We start from the raw sequence: 26314 nt of genomic DNA, 5'->3' as shown, positions 1-26314 counted from the left end.
TGGCCTCTTCACCACCCCCTGGTTTCCTGAATTTGATGCAAATACTATGAAAGTATCAACAATTCCTGTTTGGGTGAGGCTTCATAACCTCCCTCTGCATTTCTGGCACTACAAAGTTTTATCAGCCATTGGAAATTCATTGGGGAAATTCCTTAAAACAGATGAAGAAAGAGTTAACCAAGGAATATTCACCTATGCTAGAATATGTGTAGAAGTGGATCTAAGTCTGGGGCTACCTGATCACATTACATTGAACTATAATAATACACAGAGGATACAACCGCTTGATTATGAAAATACAGCATTCAAGTGCCTTAGATGCATGCAAACAGGGCATCTTCAAAACACCTGTCCACTGGGCAAGAAGGACCCCAAAGTGAACAAGAAACAACAAAAAAAGCCGAATGGGTGGCAGCACACCGATTGGAGGGAAAAAGAGGAAATGCAGACAGAACTTACAGGGAACCAATCAAAACCTGACATACAAATGGAACAGAAATATACACAGGAAGGAAATGCCCCAGACACACAACTGGGGCCAGACAATATGAAACAGCAACAGGAAATACAGTTGGAAGCAAGCGGCATCAAACGATCTCATGGATCTGAAGGCTCGAAATCTGACAAGGAACAACTAATAAACACAACGGAAAATCAGTTGGCCATCACTGCACTCAACTCCAACTCTGATGGCTGGCGAAGGGTGGAGAAGAAGAAGGGCAGGAAAGCATAGGCCAGTCGACATCTATTTTTTATTTTTTTTCTGTAATCTCTGGTCGCTTGTGAATACAGAGACAGTCATCTGCATATGCTTAGGCATCTACAAAATGTAATTTTTTCTTATGAATAAAATTACGATTTTTTCTACGGGAAAAAAATATAAACACTCCCTAGTTAAAAAGAAAAATTCCCAAAAAGAAAATAACATGGCAAACTATGCAAAGAACTTAAAGAATGGTGTAAGCTGTAAAGATTACTTTTCAAGTTGAAGCTTAGAACTTTGAAAAAGTAAAATGAATATGTAGAATTCTTTATAAAACTTATAATAACCCATATATATATATGTGTGTGTGTGTGTGTGTGTCAATCCAAATTGAAGAATTTGTAAATGAATTGAAAAATACATGATAAAAGTTGCAAGGAGCTAGTTGCGATTTGCAAAAACAAGTCACACAGTGCATTAAAAAAATTCTTCAAAGTAACTCCGAGAGAGTATACAAACTTGCCAGATGCCTCCCATGAACTAGTTATTGCTATTGAACCTTTATTTATATCTAGATTCTAAAATATAAAAATTCTTCCAAGTAACTCCGAGAGGGTATACAAACTTGTCAAATGCCCCCCATGAACTAGTTATTGCTATTGAACCTTTATTTATATCTGGATTCTAAAATATATATCAAACTTCATAGATAAAGATGAAATGTTTTAACTTTCAAAATTTGCACATCCCTCTTTGCTTTAAATGTTTATTCTCAATTATTCTTCTATGGCAAGATTTCCTTCAGTTATTCCTCTAGACCATCTGTTAATTTTTGCAATTGCGGTAAAATTCCACCTTGGATAGCTCAAATTACCAAGATAATGATTACATTAGATTCTTATTTTGGAGAGGACCAATGTTACTTGGGAGCGGGAGCGAAAACAAGAGAGGGAGCGATATTTTCAGAAGCTCCCGGTTTGGGAACGAATCCCAGAGTGTTTTTTTATATAATATATATATATATATATATATATATATATATATATATATTATATTTTGATACATATATGTCAACAAAAACATGTAGAATAATGAATTAGATATAAAAAACATAAAAAAAAACATAGATTGAACCATATAACAATAATCATCTAGAAGTTATAATCTTCATCAACCACATCCACAAGTTAGTAACATAGTAACAGACAACATATTGAGTCTCATGATTCATCAATCTTAAAGTTTCAAGCTTTCAAAATTCAATATATAACATTTATCATCATTGATCACCAAAGTTGTACTTGTAAGCTAACTGTAACCATTACAACAAATAATATCTAACATGAAATGAAATGAAACAACTTTCAACTTTCATGAAGCATCATATTCATAATTCATTACTAATGAGTTATAATTGCCAACTTCAAACTTAAATTGTCATATATTGTTTAAAAAAATATCATAATAAATATGAAAGAATCAATAGTTATAAAAACTACTAGAAACTAGAAAAGAGAAGTAAATCTATTATCTATTTCTTATGCTTGGGCCTCCTGCCACCACGAGAAATGTCTAATTTTTTAGTCTTGTTGGAAAATTAGGATCTTTGTCATTAATATCACCCTCTAAACATTAATATCCAGAGGTATCTTTGTCATTACCTCTGTATCTGTATAGGGATATTTGTCATTAATATCACCCTCTAAGCATTAACATAAGATAGAAAAAGCATAGCATGTCAAGTCAAGATTTTGTTTGAGTGATGCGTACATTTTTAGGAGCGTCATGATAGAGGAGTTCGACAACCAATGTCACAACATCAAGGTACATAGAGGGATTGGTGCTCTTAATTAAATACGAGTTCCATACCCTATTACATGACAAAATTCAATGGAAACATTGCAATCCCCCAATCCTGAAATCCTAAAAAACTGATAAGTCTGCTAGATTTTGAATGAAATCTAAAATTCTACTTTCTCCATATGAAATCCAATGAGGCCGGAACCACTCCCAAACATCCTGAGTCATTTCATGGTAATGTTAAAAGTTTAAGTAAAAGGATGAAAATGAAGATTAAGGAGAATACCACTTTTACTTTAAGAATTTAACATTACCATGAATAGCATATCAATACTAGGGACATAGACTTTATCATTACGCTGCCCCACTCAAAAATTATTTGTTTCTTCAAAAAAATTTGCAAAAAAGGCAAAACGCTCCCGAAAAGGCAGGGAGCGAAAAAAATTTTTAGGGAGCACGCTCTCGAGTTGCTCCTGCCCGGAGCGTGGATTGGGAGCGGGATCGAGGGGAGGCGGGGTGGGGCGCTCCCCCGCAACACTAGAGATGACCAAAATCGACCTAAAGATTACCCAATTTGGTTAAGAGGAAGTTGAGTTATGAATTATTTTATTCATACATGTATTATGGAATGGGTCGGCCCTAACCACATGAGTAAATGCTTGGGTCATTCTTAACCCCAAGTCACCCCTCAAGGAATCCTATAAATAGAAGAGACCTCAAAATCATTTGGACACGTCTTCTCTTCTCTTTTGTCTTGGTTAGCATAGGTTCGACAGGAGGAGTTCGCTCAAGGGTCCAAAATCATAGGCGAAAGGTTTGCTCTCAGTTAGGGTCTTCTGGATCTCGGTCGCTAGCACAAAACAGGGCATTCTGGTCCTTGGTCACTGGCACACAAGCCTATGAGAGTGACTATAGACCCTTGGACGCTGGCACAGAGGCTTATGGGAGCGACTTTAGGTTCAGAGGTAGATCAGAAGGTTCTGGTCCCCGGTCGCTCGCACCAGGTAGCCCTGGGAGCGACCTTGTCATCTCAGTCGCTCGCACAACTCAAAAAGGGTGCAACTTTGGTTCATCGGTCACTTGCACAACTCAGCTAGGGAGTGACTTTAGGTCTTTGTAGTTTAGTGCTAGAATCGCATGCATAGAGACCTCCTGGGAGCAATTCTGCAGTCACAGTCGCTCACATACTATTTATGTGAGAGCAACCCAAAAGTTTCAGTCGCTCACAGACAATGTTGATGAGGGCGACCCAGTTCAGATCTAGGGTTTTGACATCTTGGCATTAGCTGGCTTCAGTGATGAGGTAGATCTAGGTTTCTCTTTATTGTTATATATATTTGTAGATCTATAGATATGATTTGTTAGTTTCTGCTGCAAACATATGTATTGGGCTCATTTACAGTAACATCAGTGTTCAGAAGTATTCGGCATAGCGACAACAATATACAACAATTGACATCAGTTTATGATAGCACATTACAACGATCAGTATGAGGATTCTGATTCCTAGCATGATTAGACATGTTTCATAGATATCCTTATTGTTTTGTTGCATAGATAAAGTGATGGATCATTGTATTATCTTTTGCTACATCATTTGATGACAATCTAAGAAGAAGAAGATTTGCAAGGGTTTTCCCATATAGTGGGTTTTTCCCTGGTCTCAGATCAATCCTGATGTATCTATGTGTATGCATGATTTCTTCTACTGTCCCTTTATATTCCACTGCATTGATGATGATGGTGTTGTTGTTTCTTCCTATGTAATTGCGTATGTTGATGTATAATGGTGTAGATCTGAATAATGTAATGATGAAATGGGGTGAACTTAATGTTTTAATGATGAAATGAAACTATCATAGCAAATAACAATTTCGCCTTAAGACAAATTAACATGATATCAGAGCTGGGCTGAAAAAAATCCATGGAGATCACCCTGATGATAACATCATTGATAGAAGCAAGAAGAGGATGGTGGAGACCTAGAAGAATTCTAGGGTTTGAAGAAAATCCTAGGCATCTTGATTATTATGGTTGATGGATTCTATGATGTTAGGGTTGGAGAGAAAAAATTATTTCATGGAAACTATCTGAGGTATAGTATGGTCAATCAAAAGATGCTTAAGCACTTGTGGGAGACTTAATGAAGCCCTAGATGGGATAATCCTTAGCAAATCTAGTTGGATACTTGAAGGAAACATTGGTATATGGACCATGGACATTGATGGCTCAATAGAGGATCATCTCTCATTGAGGATAAGTATTGCTTGACTTATGATGCTTCTTAGTTGTTAGACTTATGGATCTGATGCTTATGTTTATTGCTTGTACTTCTTGCATATGTATTTGAGGATATGGATGTTTCTAACCTACTTGATGATATGTGATGTGTAGATCCTTCTTGAGGATGATCTTGAAATGCAGATCTGGAAAGAGATAAAGAGTTACTTGATGAAAAGATGACAAAGTGCTTCAAGTGACCTATATCTAATGAGAAGGTGGTCAGGTAATTGAATATGGTCACAAGGTATGCATGGTATGTTTCAACTATTGTTTCGATAAGCCCTAAGGTGGGATGAGAATGCCTCTTTATTTATCAGCTCATACATGCATATGAAAGTGAATTGGATCTATGTCTCCTATGATGAAAAGATGCACCTAGTGTTGAACATTTTAACCTTCTTGAATTCTATGAGGCTATCTAATGTTGATATATTGATACGCTTGATGTTTGGCTAACATCTATGATCTGTCTGTTGGATATGTTGATCCCTTAAATAAGGCTAGCACCTTGGCTCTAGAAAATGATACTTTTGTTAGCCTCAATCTCATAATAAAACAATTATAAATCCAAATATCATAATTAAATAAATCAAATCTTGAGAATTAGGAGTTAGTTCCTCAAACTAGGGAGTTTAGTTAGGATGAGAGATTCTCTCCAACTAGTTCTCCTAGATTAGTGTGTTTTTGAGATATTTTCTCAACCATAGTGTTCAAGATAGATGTACTATCTTGAGACCAACTTCCTCATGTATTTATTTGTACTATTATCATTTTTTATACATTGGATTGATAATGAGAGGAATACAGTGACGCTAAGGCCTTTTCCACCATATTTGGTTTCTATATTTCTAAGTGTTTATTTTATGTGTGTTAGTTTCCTTCGTATGGTATCAGAGCTTTTGGTTTTCTCTTTGGGAGTGAGAGAGTAAGTGAGTAAAGAATGGTCTGTTTCTTCATCGTAATCTGCGTAGAGGTATAATCTCAAGTGAGCGGACTATTGCGCGAGAGGAGGATCTGTAGATTTAGATCCAAAAAGAAATTGGTAACAAAGCTTCCAATCGTTGCAGTACCCTTTTCAAATGTGGCCTCACGGTTCGGCTCTGTGCTAGATCCATTGGTAATAAGATCGTTATGATCCACGGGCGTTTCAACTGGGGGTGAATGTAATGTGACCGAGGGATGATCTTCGAGACCAATGTCAGTTACAGCTTCACTTCTATCTATGTCCACAATTTTCAGGAAAATAGTACAGATGGAGAAAGCAAGCATTCACAACTATTAAATTGAAATACATCATGCTCTAGAACCCAATGAGGATCGATATCTTAACTTTCTTCTATGTAAGATCTGAAGCCATGTAGAGGCTACGTACAAGCCCGAGAAGAAGTCGCACCAAGGATCTTTGAGACATCGTAGAGCAGTTGTGACCATAAGACCATGATAAATGGTTCCTCCGATGATTCTACCAAGGGGATACCAACTCTCGAAATCGAACCAATTCCAGAACTCGTAGAAACATTTTTCCGTCAAGTACACAGTGGTTCTGTAGTTGAAATACGGATTGAATTCGTGGATTGTGCTTTCATAGCGAAGCACACTAAACAATCTCGTTATAAATGCGAGGAAATAAATCAGACAGATAATTCCCACGCGCAGCAGTAGCTCCTGTTGTTTGGTTTTGAGCCTCAAATTCCTCATGGAGAGATGCAGGGTTTCAAGCTTTAGGCTTAGAGGTGCCATTACTGAGTTCAATTCTATTTTCGATTTCCCAGTCATTGCATTACAAAATTAGTCACAGCGATTCCTGAATTCGCTAGGGTTTGTACTCAACACATCTCCAGTATATAGTTGTTTTATGTTGAAGCTCTGGTTCTGCAATTGTGAAGAACGGTATGATGGATCCACCCACGTGGAGGTGTGCATGTTCGCGAGTTTGGTATTAATCGATTTGGTGTTGTCCCGCATGAATTTAATTCATTCTCAGCATCCCTCAAGGCAGCTCCTACACCTAAAACGATGAGAAAAATGCCAAATTCTCAGAGACCAAACCTTTTCCACCCTCCAAAAGGCGGTTTCTTCCCATCATTCCCTCGAGGGTAGGTGGTTTTGGCTTCCGATTTAAAGGGGCAACAACGATGGTGGTTTTGAAGATGGCGGATTTGCAGCTCTGCCAAACCTCCCGAGCGTCGGAGAGCCATTCTACTTCTTCGATGATAATTCCAAGGCACGAGAACATAAATTCTCTAATACACTGATAAATAGAGCTTTCTTTGTCTCCTTGGTTTCCCTTGTGCCGCACCATTTTCTTATAACTTTTGCAGCGTTGATTTTAAAGTTTGGAGTCTGATTTGGACTCATTCCACCTGGTGAAGACACAGATTTCTGCAGTGGTGAAAATTTCCATTGTGGAGGACTTGCCTAAAGGTATGCGCCCAGAAAATTACAAACTTTTTGATACATATGGTGAATATTATTCAAATGCATTTTCCCATTATTCACATATAGTGAATGTTTAAAAGCAAAAAGTTTAATTCACTTCTTTCAAAGTGATTTAAAAAAAATGAAGGAGAGGTAAGTAGTGTTTGTAATTTTTTATGTAACTTATATTTTGAAGTGATGGAGAAATAAGGTATATTTTTTAAATGAGTGATTTTTTTAAGGAGAGATAAAGAGTGGATAAAATATTTTTTTATTTATGGAGTCATTAGGGTGAAGATTGGAATTAATTTTGTAATAAGGTTGATGTTTTTAAAGTTTCTGAAGGGATAAGGAGTATTTCTAATTCTTTATGTAATGGAGTAATAAGTGATTTTATGGAGTCGTAAGGTGCATATTCTGTAAATTTGGAGTGATAAGTGAATTTGATTGAGTGAAAGTCATTATTGTAATCCAAAGTAATATTTTATTTGAGAGCGATTGAGTCACTGCAGGCAGTTTTTGAAGACAATTTGCTTCCAAAGTTTGCAAGTGTGACATTTTCATTGAGAAGTTTCCATAACAAAGTTGTGACATTGAAGAATGATGTACTCCAGTAATTAATAAAATTATAATTTTTGTAGTGCTTGTGTCCTAGATCCACCCGAAATTGAATAAGGGGATCTTAGGTACACTGTGTGTAATGAATGCGTGTGCATGACTTGTGTTTATATGATCAAAACACTTTCTTTATATTATGCTTAAACAACTACATGCACGTAAGAAAGCTTAAGTATAAGAACACTTAATGAAGCTCCTGTAATCAAGCTTAAATAAATCAAGTCTTGAGAATTAGGAGTTAGTTCCTCAAACTAGGGAGTTTAGTTAGGATGAGAGATTCTCTCCAACTAGTTCTCCTAGATTAGTGTGTTGTTGAGATATTTTCTCAACCATAGTGTCCAAGATAGATGTACTATCTTGAGACCAACTTCCTCATGTATTTATTTGTATTGTTATCGTTCTTTGTACATTGGATTGATAATGAGAGGAATACAGTAAGGCTTAGGTCTTTTTTGCCATGTTTGGTTTCTCTATATGTCTGATATTTATTGTATGAGTGTGAGTGTGCTTTATTAATTTGTTATTTTTCTACAACTCTTGATACTTGTCATGATGGATTTCATATAGAAGGATAGTTCATTGACTCTTATACATGAGTCTGTTGGTAATGCTTGTGATAAGCATGATGAAAGCATATGGAAAGAGAGATTTACATTCTTGTTGTTTTGGTAAAGTTTTATTGAATGACCTAATTTGATCTCATTGGTCATGAAGAGCATAGCAACCTTGATGTGAGAGGTATAAGTGTAAGATTGAAATTCTAGACCTCTTACTGCCTGTGGTCTTGTCTTGATGGCATATGGTTAAACTAGATGCAGTAACTTGATGGAGTGACATGACAAAAAATGTTATTCTGTTCATAATCTTTGAGATGTGATGTTGCATCTATTTGTTGCTTTGAGTATAATCACTTGAAGAAATATTGATGTCATGATGTTGATAGTCATGATAGATATATGCTTATGATCTAATAGATCTAATGTTGCATGACTCTAGTAGAGACAGGTTGATGAAATGAATGAAGATGAATGATGTAGATCCCCAGTCAGAGGGAGAATATCTTCTCAAGATTCTTAACCTTATTACTATTTTCATTATGTGTTGTTGAAGTATGATTTATGTGCATCTAACAGTGTTGATCTGTAGCAGAGTCTCAGATTTGAAGCCCATATAGAAATTAGAGTTTCTACTCTGGTCGTAGTCACAGATATATGAGATTTCGTCCCTGGTCTCATGCATGCTAAGGCCTAGACAGTGTCCAGATAACTACAATTGCTCCCATGCTAACCTAAAGAGAGCAACCAGAGGTTTGACTATTGCTGACCATCATCTGAAGCTTTTTGAAGTTGTCTAATGATGTACCTAGCATATTTTGCCACTGTTAACTAATTTCTGAAGTTGTTGATTTAAATTGTTGATCATATAATGAAGTATTGTGCATGAAATCAAATGATCCCCTGGAATATGTCAGTACCATAGATGTATTGTAGATAAAAACAAGATCTGCTAGCTGAAAAAAGGTTGAATGTTCACCATAACATGAACATGCAGAATAAACTTATGTTTACAGGTGACCGGGACATACATATAGATATGTCACTATGTTTGTGCTACAAGAAGTTTGCATGATTTGGTTGATTGATATTGATGAACAATGTTTTGTCATAATGCTTGACAATTACTTTGAATTGATGATTGAAATATGCTTTGACTATAGATATCTCTACGACAGAAATTTGGACTTGACCTGATGTCTAGTGATCTAATTTGATGATTGTTGATTTGCCTTGATATCAATACTATGTGGGCATGATGACTTATATGGGTATTTGGAGATTGGCCTCCTCATTCTTAGCACAATGGTTAGAAGGATGATAGTTGTGATTTGGCATGAAAAATGGAACCTGCATGACTCATCCTTGATGTTTGCATTTGCACCTGGTGACAAGATGACTTGTATTATGCTTATGAGAATGACTTGATAAAATTTGGATTGATAATGCATCACTTGTTGGCATGATGAAGTCATGATTTGATATGAGCTCCACCTGTCTCCTCGTTGAAAGTATTAATACTATGATAATGATGACTTTGATAATGGTCGTGATTTGGCTTATAAACTATGATGAGTTGACCTTGTTGATTGATGGTACAACATTGATTTATGTAAGGATGATTATGGTGGCTTAGCAAGGCATTATGCTTCGAGCATTGCAATCCAGATATGTCCATATTTGACAGTTACCTGATGAAGTCAGGATGATGAGTTCTAAGGTATAGCTTTGATATTGATTATGGTTTTGGTTTTATAACCTGATGATCTACTTGTGACAGGTGATGAGCCTCTGGTGATCTAAATCAGAGGAAGGTGGCTTATGAAGCCCGAAATAATGTATCATGGCATGATACATCGATTTCTGGAATTTGGGAAAGAAATTCCATATTGCAAAGCTATTGGAAAATGTTTTTGAATAATGAAAATTGTAAATTCTTGGATACTCGGATTTGAAGTTCAAGATGTTGTTGAAATTGACATGGCATTCGACGGTTGAAGCATTGATGTTCCGTTTTGAACATCCATTTGTATATGTATGATATGCATAGAACCTCAATGAATTCATGAGTGAGTTGTTTCACTCACATAGAGTTGCCTCTGAGCATGCTTTGAAATATCTGCATGAGGTGTTCTATTTTGAGAATGTGATATTTCTCCTATGATATGTATCTACATAGATGTATTGCTGATATTTGAGATTATTGTTGATAAGAACATTTGGATGTTGCTTTAGTATACGATCTGCCATGATATCTTGGATGAGAGGTCCATAGCATGACCAAGGTTGATCATGATGTTGCTAGCATGGCTAGCTGTGAGGCAGGATACAAAAGCTCCTTAGAGAGTTGTTTGAGCATGATCTGGATATGACATGGATACCATGGATACATTGTGATGATCTGATTGGTAGTAAGTCCCATATTTATAGTTGGGACCGAGATACTCTCATATATTGAGACAATGCAACTATTTGAAACAAGGTCATGCTTGTGGTCGGTACCTGCTTGAGAGGGAGGATGATTATGGTATCATTTTGTGATTCATATGATTATATATGATCTAACATGATATTTGATTTGATGTTCTGTATGAACATGAAACAACTACTATTGAGACAAGCTGATGATGAGAGCAGCACTGATCAAGGACACTAAGAAAACTCTTCCTACCCTGCTTGAGCTCCCAGGGTGAGGAAATTGAGATGGAGGGCTCCTGGGGTTGAGGGAACTCTGGATAATAAGGTGTTATCCAACTGTTACTCGGGGTAGAAGAATGTTGCTCCCCTATATTTATAGGGTCATAGAATGCTACTCCCCTCTTGGTCTTTGCAGAGTATACCCTAGTTGGCATCATACCCTCAAGCAGGCCAACTTTATGGGAATATCGCTTCTTGTTTTGGCCAACGAGTAGAGAGTGTACTTGGGGTGTACAACCCAAGTCGATTATGATGCAAGTGTTCTACCACATGACTATTCTGGGTCATCGATGGGGAGATCAATAGGTAATAGGATGGGTTGAGATAGCCCGATATGATTCCGAGTTGAGGGTAAGCTCCCCAATGAAATTCTAGGTTCGATGGTGTACTCCCTTGTGTGATGAGTTATCTTATTGCTTGGTATGGGTGGAAGCTATTGCTCCCCGATGTGGTTCTAGGTTGAGACGCACTCCTTGGTGTTATTCTCTCCGATGATGATTGGTGATGATATTCCAAATAGCCTACTCGCTAAGATTCTAGATAGCAGGTTGATGGATAGAGGGTGGTTTCTTGAGCTCCCCTCCGGTAACAAATTCTTCTTCTTCTAGACCCAAGAATGATCAACATACAAGCAGGACAAATCAAGAGATAAACAAGAATAAACAAAGGATAGATCAAGATGTACAATGATGATTTGTGATGATGAGACACTTGAGATGGACATGGCATGACAACTACACTCGAAGATTACAGAATGGCATATTGTTCAATGGACATATATTGGCAAGTGGAATTATCCCTAGTTGAGAGGGAGTGTTAAGTTTTGCAATTGCAGTAAAATTCCACCTTAGACAACTCAAATGACCAAGATAATGATTGCATTAGATTCCTCTTTTCGAGATGACCAAAATTGACTTAAAGATCACCTAATTTGGTTAAGCAAAAGTTGAGTTATGAATTATTTTATTCATACATGTATTATGGAATGGGTTGGCCTTAACCACATGAGTAACTATTTGGGTCAGTCTTAACCCCAAGTGTCCCCTTAGGAAATCTTATAAATAGAAGAAACCTCAAGATCATTTGGACACATCTTCTCTTCTCTTTTGTCTTAGTTCACACAGGTTCGACGGAAGGAGTTCGGTCAAGGGTCCGAAATCATAGGCGAAATGTTCGCTCTGGGTTAGGGTCTTTTGGATCTCAATCGCTAGCACATAACAAGGCATTCTGGTCCTTGGTCGCTGGCACACAAGCCTATGAGAGCGACTATAGACCCTTGGACACTGGCACAAAGACTTATGGGAGTGACTCTAGGTTCAAAGGCAAATCGGAAGGTTCTGGTCCCCGATCACTTGCACTAGGTAGCCCTAGGAGCGACCCTGTCACCTCGGTCGCTCACACAACTCAGAAAGGGTGCGACTTTGGTTCGTCAGTTGCTCGCATAGCTTAGCTAGGGAGTGACTCTGGGTCTTTGTAGTTCAGTGCCAGAATTGCATGCATAGAGACCTCCTGGGAGAGACTCTGCAGTCACTGTCGCTCGCATACTGTATATGTGAGAGTGACCCAGAAGTTTCAGTTGCTCACAAACAGTGTTGATGAGGGTGAACCAGTTCAGATCTAGGGTTTTGACATCTTGGCATAAGTTGGCTTCAGTGATCAGGGAGACATGGGTTTCTCTCCATTGTTATACATATCTATAGATCTAATTTGTTAGTTTCCATTGCAAACATATATATTGGGCTCATTGACAGTGACATCAGTGTTCAGTAGTATTTAGCACAACGGCAGTAGTATATAGCAGTTGACATCAGTTTTTGACAACACATTACAACCATCAGTATGAGGATTCTGATTCCTAGCATGATTAGATATGTTTCATAGATATCATTATTGTTTTGTTGCATAGATAAAGTGATGGATCATTGTACTCTCTTTTGCTACATCATTTGATGACGATCTAAGAAGAAGAAGATTTGCAAGGGTTTTCCCCATAGTGGGTTTTGCCCTGGTCTCGGACCAATCCTGGTGTCTCTATGTGTGTGCATGCTTTCTTCTACTCCATTTTATATTCTGCTGCATTGATGATGACGGTGATGTTGTTTATTCCTATGTAATTGCATATGTTGATGTCTAATAGCGTAGATCTGAATAATGTAATGATGAAATTGGGTGAACTTAATGTATTAATGATGAAATGCAACTATCATAGCAAAGAATAATGTCGCCTTAAGAAAAATTAACACCATCTATCTCGTGAGTTGCTCGAGTTTTTTCATTAGATCATTTATTAGTTGAAATACTGTGTGGTATCTGAAAGGACTAAATATTTTTCTTTCCATGAATTAAATATCTATTTCTTTATCACAGGGTTTATATTATCTATCCATCACATCTATTTTATTTTTATTTTTTTCATCTAAAGAAATAGTGGCTAAAAGCAGCTCTCAGGGATACATAGTCTTGCTCAAGATTAGACCAGAAAACCTGTAGGGACCAAACCTCCCCGCCTAACTGTTGGATCACATCTATTATCACAGTGTTTATGCTATTCACTCATATATTGAAAAGGGGAAAAATAATGAAGCACTAGGTATATATATATATATATATATATATATATATATATATACACCAACATAGATCCATCTTAAATACGGATCTAACATGAGCTGAGAGGGATCCAATTTCATGTGTAAATTTTTTTATGAGCCGACATTATTTAAATGTTTTGTATAATTATTTAATTTTTTAATTTAAAAAAATTATTGGCAGCAAAATTTCAACTTTGATGACGGATAGATAGGTTCACACATCATACTGCGCTGTATAATAAACCTCTCAACTCAACTAATGGGCCTATACTAATTTTTAGATCATGGTTTAGTAAGATAATAAATATATGAAATATAATACCATTTATCTACCTGTTATAGTAACATTTTAAAATGGGTTAGTTGTTGTTATAACATTCAAAATGATGTTGAAAGCTTTTCATGTGTCTTTAAAAAGTTGGTTTTGTTGTGAATTTCTTCATCCGTTGGTTGCACAAATGTATTTCGTTTATAAAAACTATTAAGGAAAATAATCATTCACTCCATAGGGATCAAATAAAATAAAATAAAATTAACAAATCATTCATTTAGCATTATATTCACAAACATGTAAGGAAAATTGATCAAAGTGTTCATGCAGTTGGGAGTACACCAACCGTACATGTATTAATTTTTGAAAATACAGAGCATTAAATTTTTTATGTTAGTTTTATCAAAGCAAAGCTTGAAGCAAGAAAGGACGCTTTGAGAAGAAGTTAACTACCACCAATGTCAGGGACAAAGATACTGATTCCAGTGGGTTAAAGTGAAAGATCAGCTTTTTGTTTGGTTGAAATGGCTGAAATGCCCTTCGCTGATTAAAGTGAAAGATCGGCCTTCTGTTTTCGCTGCTTTTGCATAGTGCAATAATAAGAATCTATATATTAATTTTCTGAACGCAAACCCTGAAGCTAAAAAGGCTTTTACATAAGGAAGAAATTAGAAAATAAAATAAAGAAAAATTACCATCAATGCCCTGAACGAAGATATTGATTGAAGAAGGTTAAGGCGAAGATCAGCCTTTTGTTTCTCTGAAATAGCCCTTAACTGTTTAAAGTAAAATATTGGCTTTTCGCCTAAATTGCCCTGCGTTGCTGTTGTAACAAACATTTAATCTCACTGCCATTTTCTTAAGGAATTCTGAGAAATATGAACACTTACCTGCGTTGCTGTTGTAACAAACGTTTAATTTCACTGCCATTTTCTTAAGAAAGGATTTCTGAAAAATATAAAACCTTACCTGCGTTGCTGTTGGTCATTTAATCTCCATCAAAAGGATTTCTGAAAAATATAAAAACTTACCTGAAAAATATAAAAGCTTACCTGCGTTGCCGTTGGTCATTTAATCTCCATCAAAAGGATTTCTGAAAAATATAAAAACTTACCTGCGTTGCTGTTGGTCATTTAATCTCCATCAAAATTGCCTGCCGTTTTTCAGAGCTTCAGACATCCGTTCCAAAGGCGTGTTAATTTGATTATGCTTTCAATGAGAGTTGAACTCATGACCTCCCGCTTACTAAACGGGTGCTCTAACCAACTGAGCTATGAAAGCAGACAGTTTTACCAAATTTATATAAAAGTTTCTATTTCTTCTGTATATGGATATGCTTTTCAATTGTGTTGCTGGTGGTGTTTTTCCCTGGTAATGGTGAAAAACTAGCTAAGATATTCAGTACAGCGAATGGTGACGTTCAATCATTATAAGGTATTCTTACGCAAACGAATCAGCCCTCACTTTGAATTAGTGTTTTCCTCGTAACGGGGAAAACCTTGCAATGGTGATGTTCAATCATTACAATTCTTATATATATAACGTATTCTCGCCTCTTATAGATAATTGTAATTTGTATTTTATTTATTTATTTATGTAATATTTAAGGAGTGTATTTGGCATTTTTTTGTGAAGCTTCAAACTAAATGCTCTCAGTTTCTCGACAAACTCCTCGCAAAATAGATTATACCAAAAGCTAGCTGTCAACATATTTGCATAACTTTCTCTGTTGTCTTTGAAAGCCTCACATTCTAAAATGAAATGTTTTTCTATTTCCACATTTTCGGAAAAACAAAAAAATGCATACTCTTTCCTCCCACACTTCCTTTGGCCTTTTCCAGCGCCTTGTTTCACAACGGAGTTGATGATAATTAGTCATTCACTAAGCAATAAGAATTTTGGCTCTCCAAGAGATATTGGCGTCTACGTATGCTTTTGGTTGATTACTATAAGTGGGATTAAACACTTCAATATAGTAATTTTTCTTTCTTCCTAGCTCCTTATCCCAAGTACGTTTGTGGGACTTTTCCATAACAAAAGCTTTTATCTCTTTGCTATTTATGGGACACGCGTTCAAGCAAATACACCATTTACTAAACCATTTGTTATTTTGCGGCATCCAAGTTTTTTGTTCTTGCACAATCTATCATTAAAGACAACCTTAGGCCATCTACCCTCTTCCATTTGCTCAATTTTATTTAAATACCTTATGGCTCGCACCATAGCAATTGCTTCAATAGGAGCAATTCCTGTTTCACTTAACAAGATATCATAAGGAATTGCACTTTTAATCTTAAATTTGTTTGTAATCAAACATTTCTAAATTTTCTCAATTCATCTCCATTGCATGTTGGATGTATTACTGGCGCATAATTCACAACCATAGAGAATCACTGGAATCACTAGAAACCCAAAAAGAGTTTGAGTGGTTTTCCAGTCCCATAACTTGCCTCTCTACACCTATTTTGAAAAGAATAAAATGTTTTCCAACCCCCCAAAGTTCTTTTCCTTCTACAACCATTCCAGCTTAGATTTTTGGTGGAGTTAATTCCATGGTATTTGTAATCCACAACTTCTTCCTAAATATTTCCTTCAAAGTAGAACTTATGTTGGTTATGTTTTCTTTTCTTAGATAAGACCACTACTTTCGGTTTGCTGATATTGACTTGCATCCCCACACTTCTACAAAAATGCTCAAGGGATAGTAAGTGTTCTTGCAAACCAAGAGCCTATTTAGCAATTGGAATAAGATCATCTACATACAAAATAAGCCTTATAACAAACTTGCCCAAATAGATACCATCACCCCCTTGCGGATTTAACCACTCCTCAAGCTTGTTGATATATAAACCAAAAAGGGTAGGAGACAGTGAGCAACCTTGTTTGACCCCGATATTGCTTCTAAAACTTTTAGAAATGTCTGCGGAAGTTCTAATTTTGACTTTCACCTCTTCATACAGCGTATGCATCGTTGCTCTCAAATGTTTAGGAGCCCCAAGTTCCTCCATTATGTGCCAAAGATTATCCCCAGGAACCGAGTCAAACGCTTCTCTGAAATCAACAAAGCAACAAAAGACTTCTTCCTTTTTCTCCCAAACTTTTTCAATGATGTGCCTTAAAGTTATACAATGATCAACTGTGGAATGTTTAGGTCTAAAACGTGCTTTCCCTTTAGCACGCTTATCTCTTTCTTCTGCCCACTTGCTAGTTTTGTTTTCTAGCATGCTCCCAATTAGCTTTGCAAACAAAGGGTTTATCATGATGGTCCTATAATTGGAGGGATTATTGACGTCACCGCTCTTGAAAAGAGGTATTGCCAAACTGGTTGTCTAATTTGTGGGGAGCCCTTGTTGTATGATGTTGCTGAAGATTTTTGTAATGTGGGGTGCAAGAATCTTTGAGCCCCACTTTAGATATTCTGCGTGGAGTTCAACTAAGTCTTTTGCTTTTCCAACACCCAACTTCTTGATACCCATCTCTACCTCTTGTACCGTGAAGAGTTCAGTATCAGTGTCGACCAAGGGGAGAGGGTAAACCTTGGGAACCTGCTCATAGAGTTGTCTGGCATAGTCAAACCATTTAGAAGTTGTAATATTATTTCCAATTTGTATCTTTTTCGGTTGGAGCTCCTTCCAAAATAATTTGGGATTATTTTTCCCAAGGAAGATTAGTTCTTCCCTCCTTGAAACCATGAAATCAGCCTTTTTCTTGCTTAATAACTGCTTGTAAGCTTTGAGCTTTATATTATCCTTGTTTGACTCCTTCCACATTCTCCTTGCCTTTTTGCATTCCTCGTCAAACCAAGCATTAACCGAAAAGCAATTTGTTTCAGACTTCTTAATTTTTGCTCTTTTACACTTTGCAAGTGCGCATTGAATTAAATATGTTAATTCATGACTATGAAGGTTGTGAATTGTAATTTTCTCCTTCTCGAAGAGCCTCTCTAGCGTCATTTTGAAGGTATTACAATTTTCTGGGGTCAAAAGAATTCTTCCCTGTGGGAGATTTTGTTGGACACGCTAAATTTTTTACTCTAAATGCTTATTTCCAATCCAAGAGAAACATAAATAAATTGACTTGTGATCTAATTTCAAGTCCTACAGCTGATCTCCAATCAAAACTTCCTCCATTTTCTCACACAAACAATGCGAGAAAATTACGTAATCTACCACACTTGCTCCATTGTAAGTATTGCAAGTGAAATAATTGGACTTTGCCCATCTAGTCAAGCCATTACAAATGACTAAATCAATGCCCCCACATAGAGTAAGCGATTGTTCACCAAAAAGATTGCAGCCCTTGTCCTCTGAAATGCTTTCCCACTGATGATTACTTTCTTTTGTAAGCCAAATAGGGTCACAATCATCTTTACAACAAAGGCTGCTAGCTTACTCACTTGCAGTCCTAGCATTGAAATCACTCACTATAAGGACTTCACCTAGCTGCGAATATGTTGCAATATCCGCTTTTAAGGTTGCAAATGGATCTTTGTGGTCAACCCCTCTACCTATAATTCTAAAGACGAATTGAACTTTCATTTTGTCCTTTCTTTTTTTGGGAATATCATTTTAGTTAACCAAAGGTTTATTATTAATGGAGGATAAGTTGACTCTAGGTTCCTTGTTGCATTTGAATTGAATTAAGTTCATTATTTCCTTTTCTAGATTCTAATGATCTTTATTCATGATGTCTCTTCACCCCAAAAAGGGGTTTTAAACCATGATAATTTTCATAGAATGGAAAAGAAATAAGGTTGTTTCCACATCACAAACTTCATATGGAAGGTTGGGAATTTAAGCCATTGTTGCTTTGACTGTTCAATGCATTACAGTATTAAAGCTACCTCTAGGGGTTTCTTTTCTAATGGTCACCATTCTCTTAGTTTATTGGTTTTTACATTTTTATTTGAGGAACTTTGGTTAATGGGTATGAATCCTATATAGTGAGTTTTCATAGTCTAATTCTTAGATTAATTAAAAATTATTTCATTCTAAAAACTATTTTATCCAACAAAAAAGAGACTTAGGTCAAACACAACATAGATTTGAGAATAGGTAATGTTGTTTTCTTTAACCTAACTTATCTATGATTTAATAAATCTATATAGTGCATGCTTTCTTAAACTACCAAAATCTACTATTCTAAGATGGAGAAATTTGGAGGTCTTATCCACACTACAATTGTTGTGATAATCATGACATTATGATTAAAATATAAAAACCATGGTTTAATGATGAGATCAATTATGGGCCAAAACCATAGAACTTGTTGGTTGTTTACACACCAACAATGATGAATCATAACTAACTTGAGTAAAATAAGCTAAGAACAAACAATGGCTATCAAAATTAACAAAGATCAAATGGCATTTTATTACAACTAGAAGAAGTCCAAACTGAAGGGGAATAAATTCGGTGTTAACCATTTCCTTCCTTTGTATTGTGATCATCAAGAAGAGTGGGAACTATTAAGAAACTGTAATATTTTCTAGCTCAAAGATAAGACAAGTGACTTAGACATTTTTCCAAGTGATTTGCTTTTGGTACTTTGATATTCCCACTTTATATATTGTGTTCATGGTTAGATATATGTTGTTATATTTTTTTAAACTTTAGTTCTGCTTTCAATGATTATATGATGAATGCCTAAAGTTTTAATGAATATGAATAATATCTAGTATTATTATTGTAATATCCATGAATAAATTAATTCCACAATCATATTGGTTGTCATATTGTAAAATGCTAAGTTTTTTATTTAATCTCAAGTGAGACCATTTTACATCCAACAATTATGGGAAATTGCCTTTTGAATTCAAAGTAATAACTCAATGCATGCAACATAATGACTACTAAATGATTACTTATTAATGACTTTATTGAACCTTGATACTCTGTATAAATTAATAGAAATTTGCTACTACTAATGAAATCAAGGGATTACAAATTTCCTCTACTATGATGCGGAATGGAAATCACAATTTAGAAACACCTGCAAAGACATGAAACCATTAAAACACCACAAGAACACAATGATTTACAGGGAAGCCCAACTAGGGAAAACCCCTCCGTCGCTTTTCATTAATCATATGAAAATGAGAAACTATTACAATGTCTTGCTTCAACTCTAAAGCAGACCCTACACTTTAAACTTGTTCTCTTGCTGACTGTCCTACTCTAGCCAACACTTAGCCAGTTCAAGGCCATAGCTAGATCCTATTTCCTTACACAATATTGGAGGAATTAAGCTCCTAAAAAACAGAGAATTTTCTCTTCTTTGCTTGCGTAATTCCCAAAGAATGATTCACCTGCTTAACTGCCAGGTTTGTACACTCACCTAGTATACAATTGATAATTACATTGTGATTTTTCCTCCACTCTAGTTGGGAAATACGAATTCCATGCATGTCTGGGCTATTTTTCGCTAATTGACTAGTTTAACTGAGAGATCATTGAGTTAACAATAGTTCTACTACTCAACTGATCTTCAACTGACTCAACTAGTTATTTGAGCTATGTTAACTGAATCAAATTGAAAATAACTGAACTAGATTGCTAAATTTTAGCAATCACTACATGCACAACTCTCCTTCTAGCCTATACCTAGAATTTACTGACTAAACTAGTAGAAAAATCCATGTCACACAAGTTAACTGAAATCCAAGTCATCCTGTTGATGTGGAAAATCGACTTACTAAATTAAACTAAGGCACAACTCAAATTTATCCTTTCTTGCTATAATTTCTAACACTCCCTCTTAGTAAGAAAGAGATTTTTAACCACCCCTATCCTACACCCATGGAATTTAACTTTTCCTCTTGACAATGCCTTTGTCAAGATATTTTCATCTATCTCCTCATATGGAATGTATTATAGCATCATAATTCTCCTCTGCACACAATCCCGCAAGTGATGGTACTTGATATCAATGTTCTTAGACCTGTAATGAAATACTAGATTCTTAGAGAGTTTTGTTGACACCTAATCTTTAATGATGTGATGAATTATGGGCCAAAACCATAGAACTTGTTGATTGTTTACACACCAACAATGATGAGTCATAACTAACTTGAGTAAAATAAGCTAAGAACAGGCAATAGCTATCAAAATTAACAAAGATCAAATGGTATTTGATTAGAAATAGAAGAAGTCCAAACTGAAGGGGAATCAATTCATTGTTAACCATTTCCTTCCTTTGTATTTTGATCATCAAGAAGAATGGGAACTATTAAGAAACTGTAATATTTTCTAGCTCAAAGATAAGACAATTGACTTAGACATTTTTCCAAATGATTTCCTTTTGGTACTTTGATGTTCCCACTTTATATATTGTGTTCATGGTTTGATATATATTGTTATATTTGATTTAAGTTTTAGTTCTGCATTCAATGATTATATTATGAATGCCTAAAGTTTTAATGAATATGAATAATACCTAGTATTATCAATGTAATATCCATGAATAACTTAATTCCACAATCATACCAGTTGTCATATTGTAAAATGCTAAGCTTTTTATTTAATCTCAAGTGAGACCATTTTACATCCAATAATTGTGGGGAATTTCCTTTTGAACTCAAAGTAATAACTTTATGCATGCAACATAATGACTCTACTAAATGATTACTTATTAGTTACTTTACTGAACCTGGATACTCTATAGAAATTAATAGAAATTTGCTACTACTGATGAAATTAAATTGAAATCAAGATATTACAAATTTCCTCTACTATTATGCGGAATGGAAATCAAAATTTAGAAACACATGCAATGACATGCAACCATTCAAACACCACAAGAACATAATGATTTACAGGGGAACCCAACTAGGAAAAACCCATTTGCTTCTTTTCATTAATCAGATGAGAATGAGAAAATATTACAATGTATTGCTTCGCCTCTGAAGCACACCCTCTAGTGTAAACATGTTCTCTTGCAGAGTGTCCTACTCTAGCCAACACTTAGCCAATTCAAGGCCCCAACTATCCCCTCTTTCCTTCCACAATCCTAGAGGAATTAAGCTCCTAAAAAACATGGAATTTTCTCCTATTTACTTGCACAATTCCCAAGGCAAAATTCACCTACTTAACTACCAAGCTTATACAATCAACTAGTATACAATTGATAATTACAATGTGCATTTTCCTCCACTTCAGCTGGGAAATTCAAATACCATGCATGTTTGGGCTGTTTTTAGTTGATTGACTAGTTTAACTGAGAGAGCATTGAGTTAATAATAGTTCTATTGCTCAACTAACCTTCAACTGACTCAACTAGTTACTTGAGCTCAATTAACTGAGTCAAACTGAAAATAATTGAACTATATTGCTAAATTTTAGCAATCACTACATGCACAACTCTACTTCTAGCCTATAACTCAAATTTACTGAGTAAACTAGTAGAAAAATCCATGTCACACAAGTTAACTACAATCCAAGTCATCCTATTGATGTGGAAAATCGAATTACTAAATTTGACTAAGGCACAAGTCAAATTTATCCTTTCTTGCTATAATTTCTAACACTCCCTCTTAGCAAGAAAGGGATTTTGAACCACCCCTATCCTACGCCTATGGAATTCGAATTTCCCTCTTGACAATGCCTTTGTCAAGGTATCTGCATCTTGCTCCCCATTTGGAATGTAATGTAGCATCACAATTCTCTTCTACACACAATCCCACAAGTGATGGTACTTGATATCAATGTTCTTAGAACCTTCATGAAATATTAGATTCTCATAAAGTTTTATTGACACGTAATCTTTAGGATTAGGTAAAACCATGTAAATATTGTAAATAGAAAAATAAAGAGAATTGGAAGACGAAGAGACAATGGGAGTTGAAACCCAATAGTCTTTGTCTCCATGTATATATCCATGTTCCATCTTAATGCAAAATATAATTCAATTCGTGGAGTTACCTCCTGACCTGACATGGTATCAGAGCCAACTCCCAAATTTAGGTTTATGCTTCGTGTAACTCCTAAAATTCCTTCCATATTCTCTACCTATTGAATTCTTTGTAGGCTTAATATTGAACGCTCTTCTTTTTAGTTTGTTGTGTATGTTGGATGTTGGAATGTGCATTAAATGGCATGCATTGAAATGCATTGAAATCCATGGCCATTCTTCTATATTGTTCATGGTGTTGTTCCCTTCAAATTCTGCTGGTCGAATCTTGAGAATAGAGGTCGTATTTTTGGAAAAGAGACAAGGTCGAGTTCTTGTTTCTAATGGCACTAGTTCTCCCTTAAAGAAAATCTAATCTCCCTCTTGTATCAGCACAACTATTTTCTATAGTTTGGACATGGTTCTCTGAGAACAAAGGACAAACACCCTTATCGTGGCAAGAATCACGTTAGTTATGAGTCGAGTTTTTGGCTAAAGAGATGAAATTCTATCACTATTGACAGCCATATCAAGTTCTAAGTGTGAAGATGAACCTACCTCACTAAAGGACTGATTTTATGAAGTGATTTATTGGTTGTAAAGAGAGTACAAATGGATGGAAATTATCTTCAGTTTGGGCGTGTTGTGACTTTCTTCCTGCTAACCGGGTTGTGGACCGATTCCTCATCTATGTTTGACTGGTATGCTCTGTGTTCAAGATCGAGTTTCTTATGGTTGTTGTTTTGAGTGTGGATTCATATATGCACCCTTTTCATAATGTGTTGAAGTTTTCAATGGTTGTAGTTTATACATGCATTGAAATTTATTGGGTTGTCTATGACTGTTGAATAGCCTTTAAAAAAAAAACCATGGGTTGGTTCCCTGTTTTTGAAAAGAGTTGGTTTATTATTTTTTCATATGAAATCATGATATAAAGTGTACCCATGTAAAATACATATGGTATATGGTATGTGCGTTGAATTCATATAAATTGACATATGGGATAAAGTGAGATATAAAGTGTACCCATATCAAATACATATGGTATGTGTGTACTGAGCTTTTATGAAAAGTATGGTGTTATGCTCCTATACCAATAGGTTTCATATTTCATGATTGACTGGTTAAAATCCCTAATATGTCCATCCTTTCCCTGCTGCAAAGGTTTTCCATATTTTGAAAAAAATCAAAAAATCAAAAAATGAAAAGAGGGTACACCCTAAAAGAAAAATCAAAGGGTGAAAAGATAAGTGGTCAAAGAGAAAAAATGAAAGAAATGAACCCCAAAGAAAAAGGGCTAGGAAAAATGTGCAAATCCAAATGCCACTACTACTCTATTTTTGCAACAAACTGAGTGTGTGCAGTTTGTTAGCTCTTGCCACAGTTGATGAATGGCCAAACAACTTAATCTTGGCTAGTTCATGTTTCAATTTCTTGTTTTAGTAATAGAGAACAAAATCTGTCCAAATTGTTTAAACTTGGCAGATAAGTAGATAGGTAGAGAAGCAAATGAGCTCAACAGTTTAATTTGAGCCCTTGGAAGAAATAAGTGCAGATCTAGATAGGTTTATCATGCAGAGAAAAGAAAATTGTTAAGGGCTTGCCAGTTCAAATACACCCAAAGAAAAAAGGAAGAAAAAATGTTAGGTATAATAGGCTGGGTAGGTAGTTTTGGTGTTGCAGAAGCATGCTTATGATTAATTTTGTCTCTCAAAGATGTTCATCTTATTGATATCATAAGTACCATGGCAACTGTTTGGTTACAAATCAAGTGGGGTATGACTAAATTCCCTCCACACTTCTCCCAAATTCACTTACTAACCTCCCCCCAAGGATATTAAGATATGCTTAATATCACCAAATCACTCCATCTCATTTCATGAAAAAGCCTGAGTAAAACTGCATTCTTACTTTAGGCAAAGAAGCCACATTTCTTGTGTAAAATCCTTTTGTTCCCTTAGCCTAAGTTGTTGAAATTTATAACTTAGTGCCTATTTTTCATAGATTCATATTGACCGTTAACATTATTATATGAATCCATTATATTCGTTCCCCTTCCCGTATTATATATATAGTAAAAACCCCAAATTTTATTAATTCCGCCCCGGCTAGCTATATCCATATGTCATTGTTTAATGGAATTATAGGTTTATTCAAAACCTTATAATAACCATCCCCCACGCATTGTTTTGGAATCAATTAACCCCACGTTAATTGATTAACAAATCACCCCACCACCAATCATATCAAGCCTGAAAAACATTAAAACGATGATTTAATTACATGGGCCCCCGCGCCATAACCCTTCGCCAGCTCCATTAACTGCCAGCCGTTAGATCTGGGCCTGCTCATCCAACGGCCCACGATCATATCGCAAGGCTCTCTGCCGCCAAAGTTTACCGCCCGGGGAGTCGACGGTATTGCGCCCGTACATTGGACGCGTGGCGCATCCCTGCGCTGCTCGCGACCCTCCCCACCAAAACCACTATGGCCCATAAGCGGTGCGGGCCAATACCGCTTACCACCCTCCCGCTGGCCCTCAGATGATGTCACTGCCACGTCACTGCCGCATCACCATCCCGTACCCCTGCGTCACGACAAGACGTCACATCCCGATGACGTCATTCGACCAAAAAGCGCCAAAAAGCCCCACGAAAGCCAAATTTTGTTAAAAAGTCGAGAAAATGTCATTTTCGCCCATTTTCATTCGTTTTTCTCTACAAAATTGTTCCATGCAAACTACATCCAAGCAACTGCAGAAGCGTCCAGTCCGCCACTCGACCAAGAAAATCCCAGCTTCCTGTTCTGCAGCTCATCGGTCAACCTGCAATCGCACTATTCACCTCTAAAAACAGTTATTTGCCCCAATTTGCCTCCCGAACCTGTAACTTCGTTTTTCCTTTGTGAAATTTTACCCAACAAGGCCAAATTCAAGTAAAGTCAGTCCATAACTCTCAGAAAAAGACACCCAGAACTACTGTTTTGCCCATTTTTTCCACAGAAACTTGACCTCCAGTTTAAAAACACAGAGAACTGAACATGGAAGCCCCTGTGGCCCTCAATATCGCGCCCCTCAATGCACCTCACAAAGACCTAGATTGGTTGCCCTTGGCAGACAAAGATTTTCAAATAAAAGAGTTATCTGGCGACATGAACCATCTCCAAGCATTTTTCCAAATTAGGAATAGTCATCTGAGCAACTCTGATATCTTTGGAATATGGGAATCCAATCTCCACAGGTATTACCTTCCCTCAGTCAATGTGTTCCCAGATATTATTCACCAATGCTGTGCCAACTATGACCCTGTCAGTAAAGCAGTTATGACCCCATCACAAACTATTCTCTTCTACATAACTGCTGAATCTATCAATGAGATGTTACACTTCCATCCTACTCAGCCCCTTGCTCCTCTTTCCATGGGATTTTTGCTTGAGCAAGGCTCTCAATTACCTAGTTCAGAAATAACCCGAATTGCTAAAATATTCATGAAAC

The 26314-nt window shown here is 36.2% G+C and overlaps 1 non-coding gene across 1 annotated transcript; it reads right to left on the bottom strand.

The window, feature by feature from the left end:
* Positions 1 to 15142: 15142 nt before the first annotated feature.
* TRNAT-AGU (transfer RNA threonine (anticodon AGU)) lies at positions 15143 to 15216 on the bottom strand. Its single transcript has one exon. It is a non-coding gene; the product is annotated as a tRNA-Thr (tRNA).
* Positions 15217 to 26314: the final 11098 nt, after the last annotated feature.

Source organism: Pinus tabuliformis, chromosome 4_1, assembly GCF_031772625.1.
Source record: "Pinus tabuliformis cultivar Carrire ecotype Pingquan chromosome 4_1, CPIR1, whole genome shotgun sequence".
Taxonomy (NCBI): Eukaryota; Viridiplantae; Streptophyta; class Pinopsida; order Pinales; family Pinaceae; genus Pinus; species Pinus tabuliformis.
The sequence above is the reverse complement of the archived record's forward strand: the minus strand, read 5'-3'. Positions and strand labels throughout refer to the sequence as shown.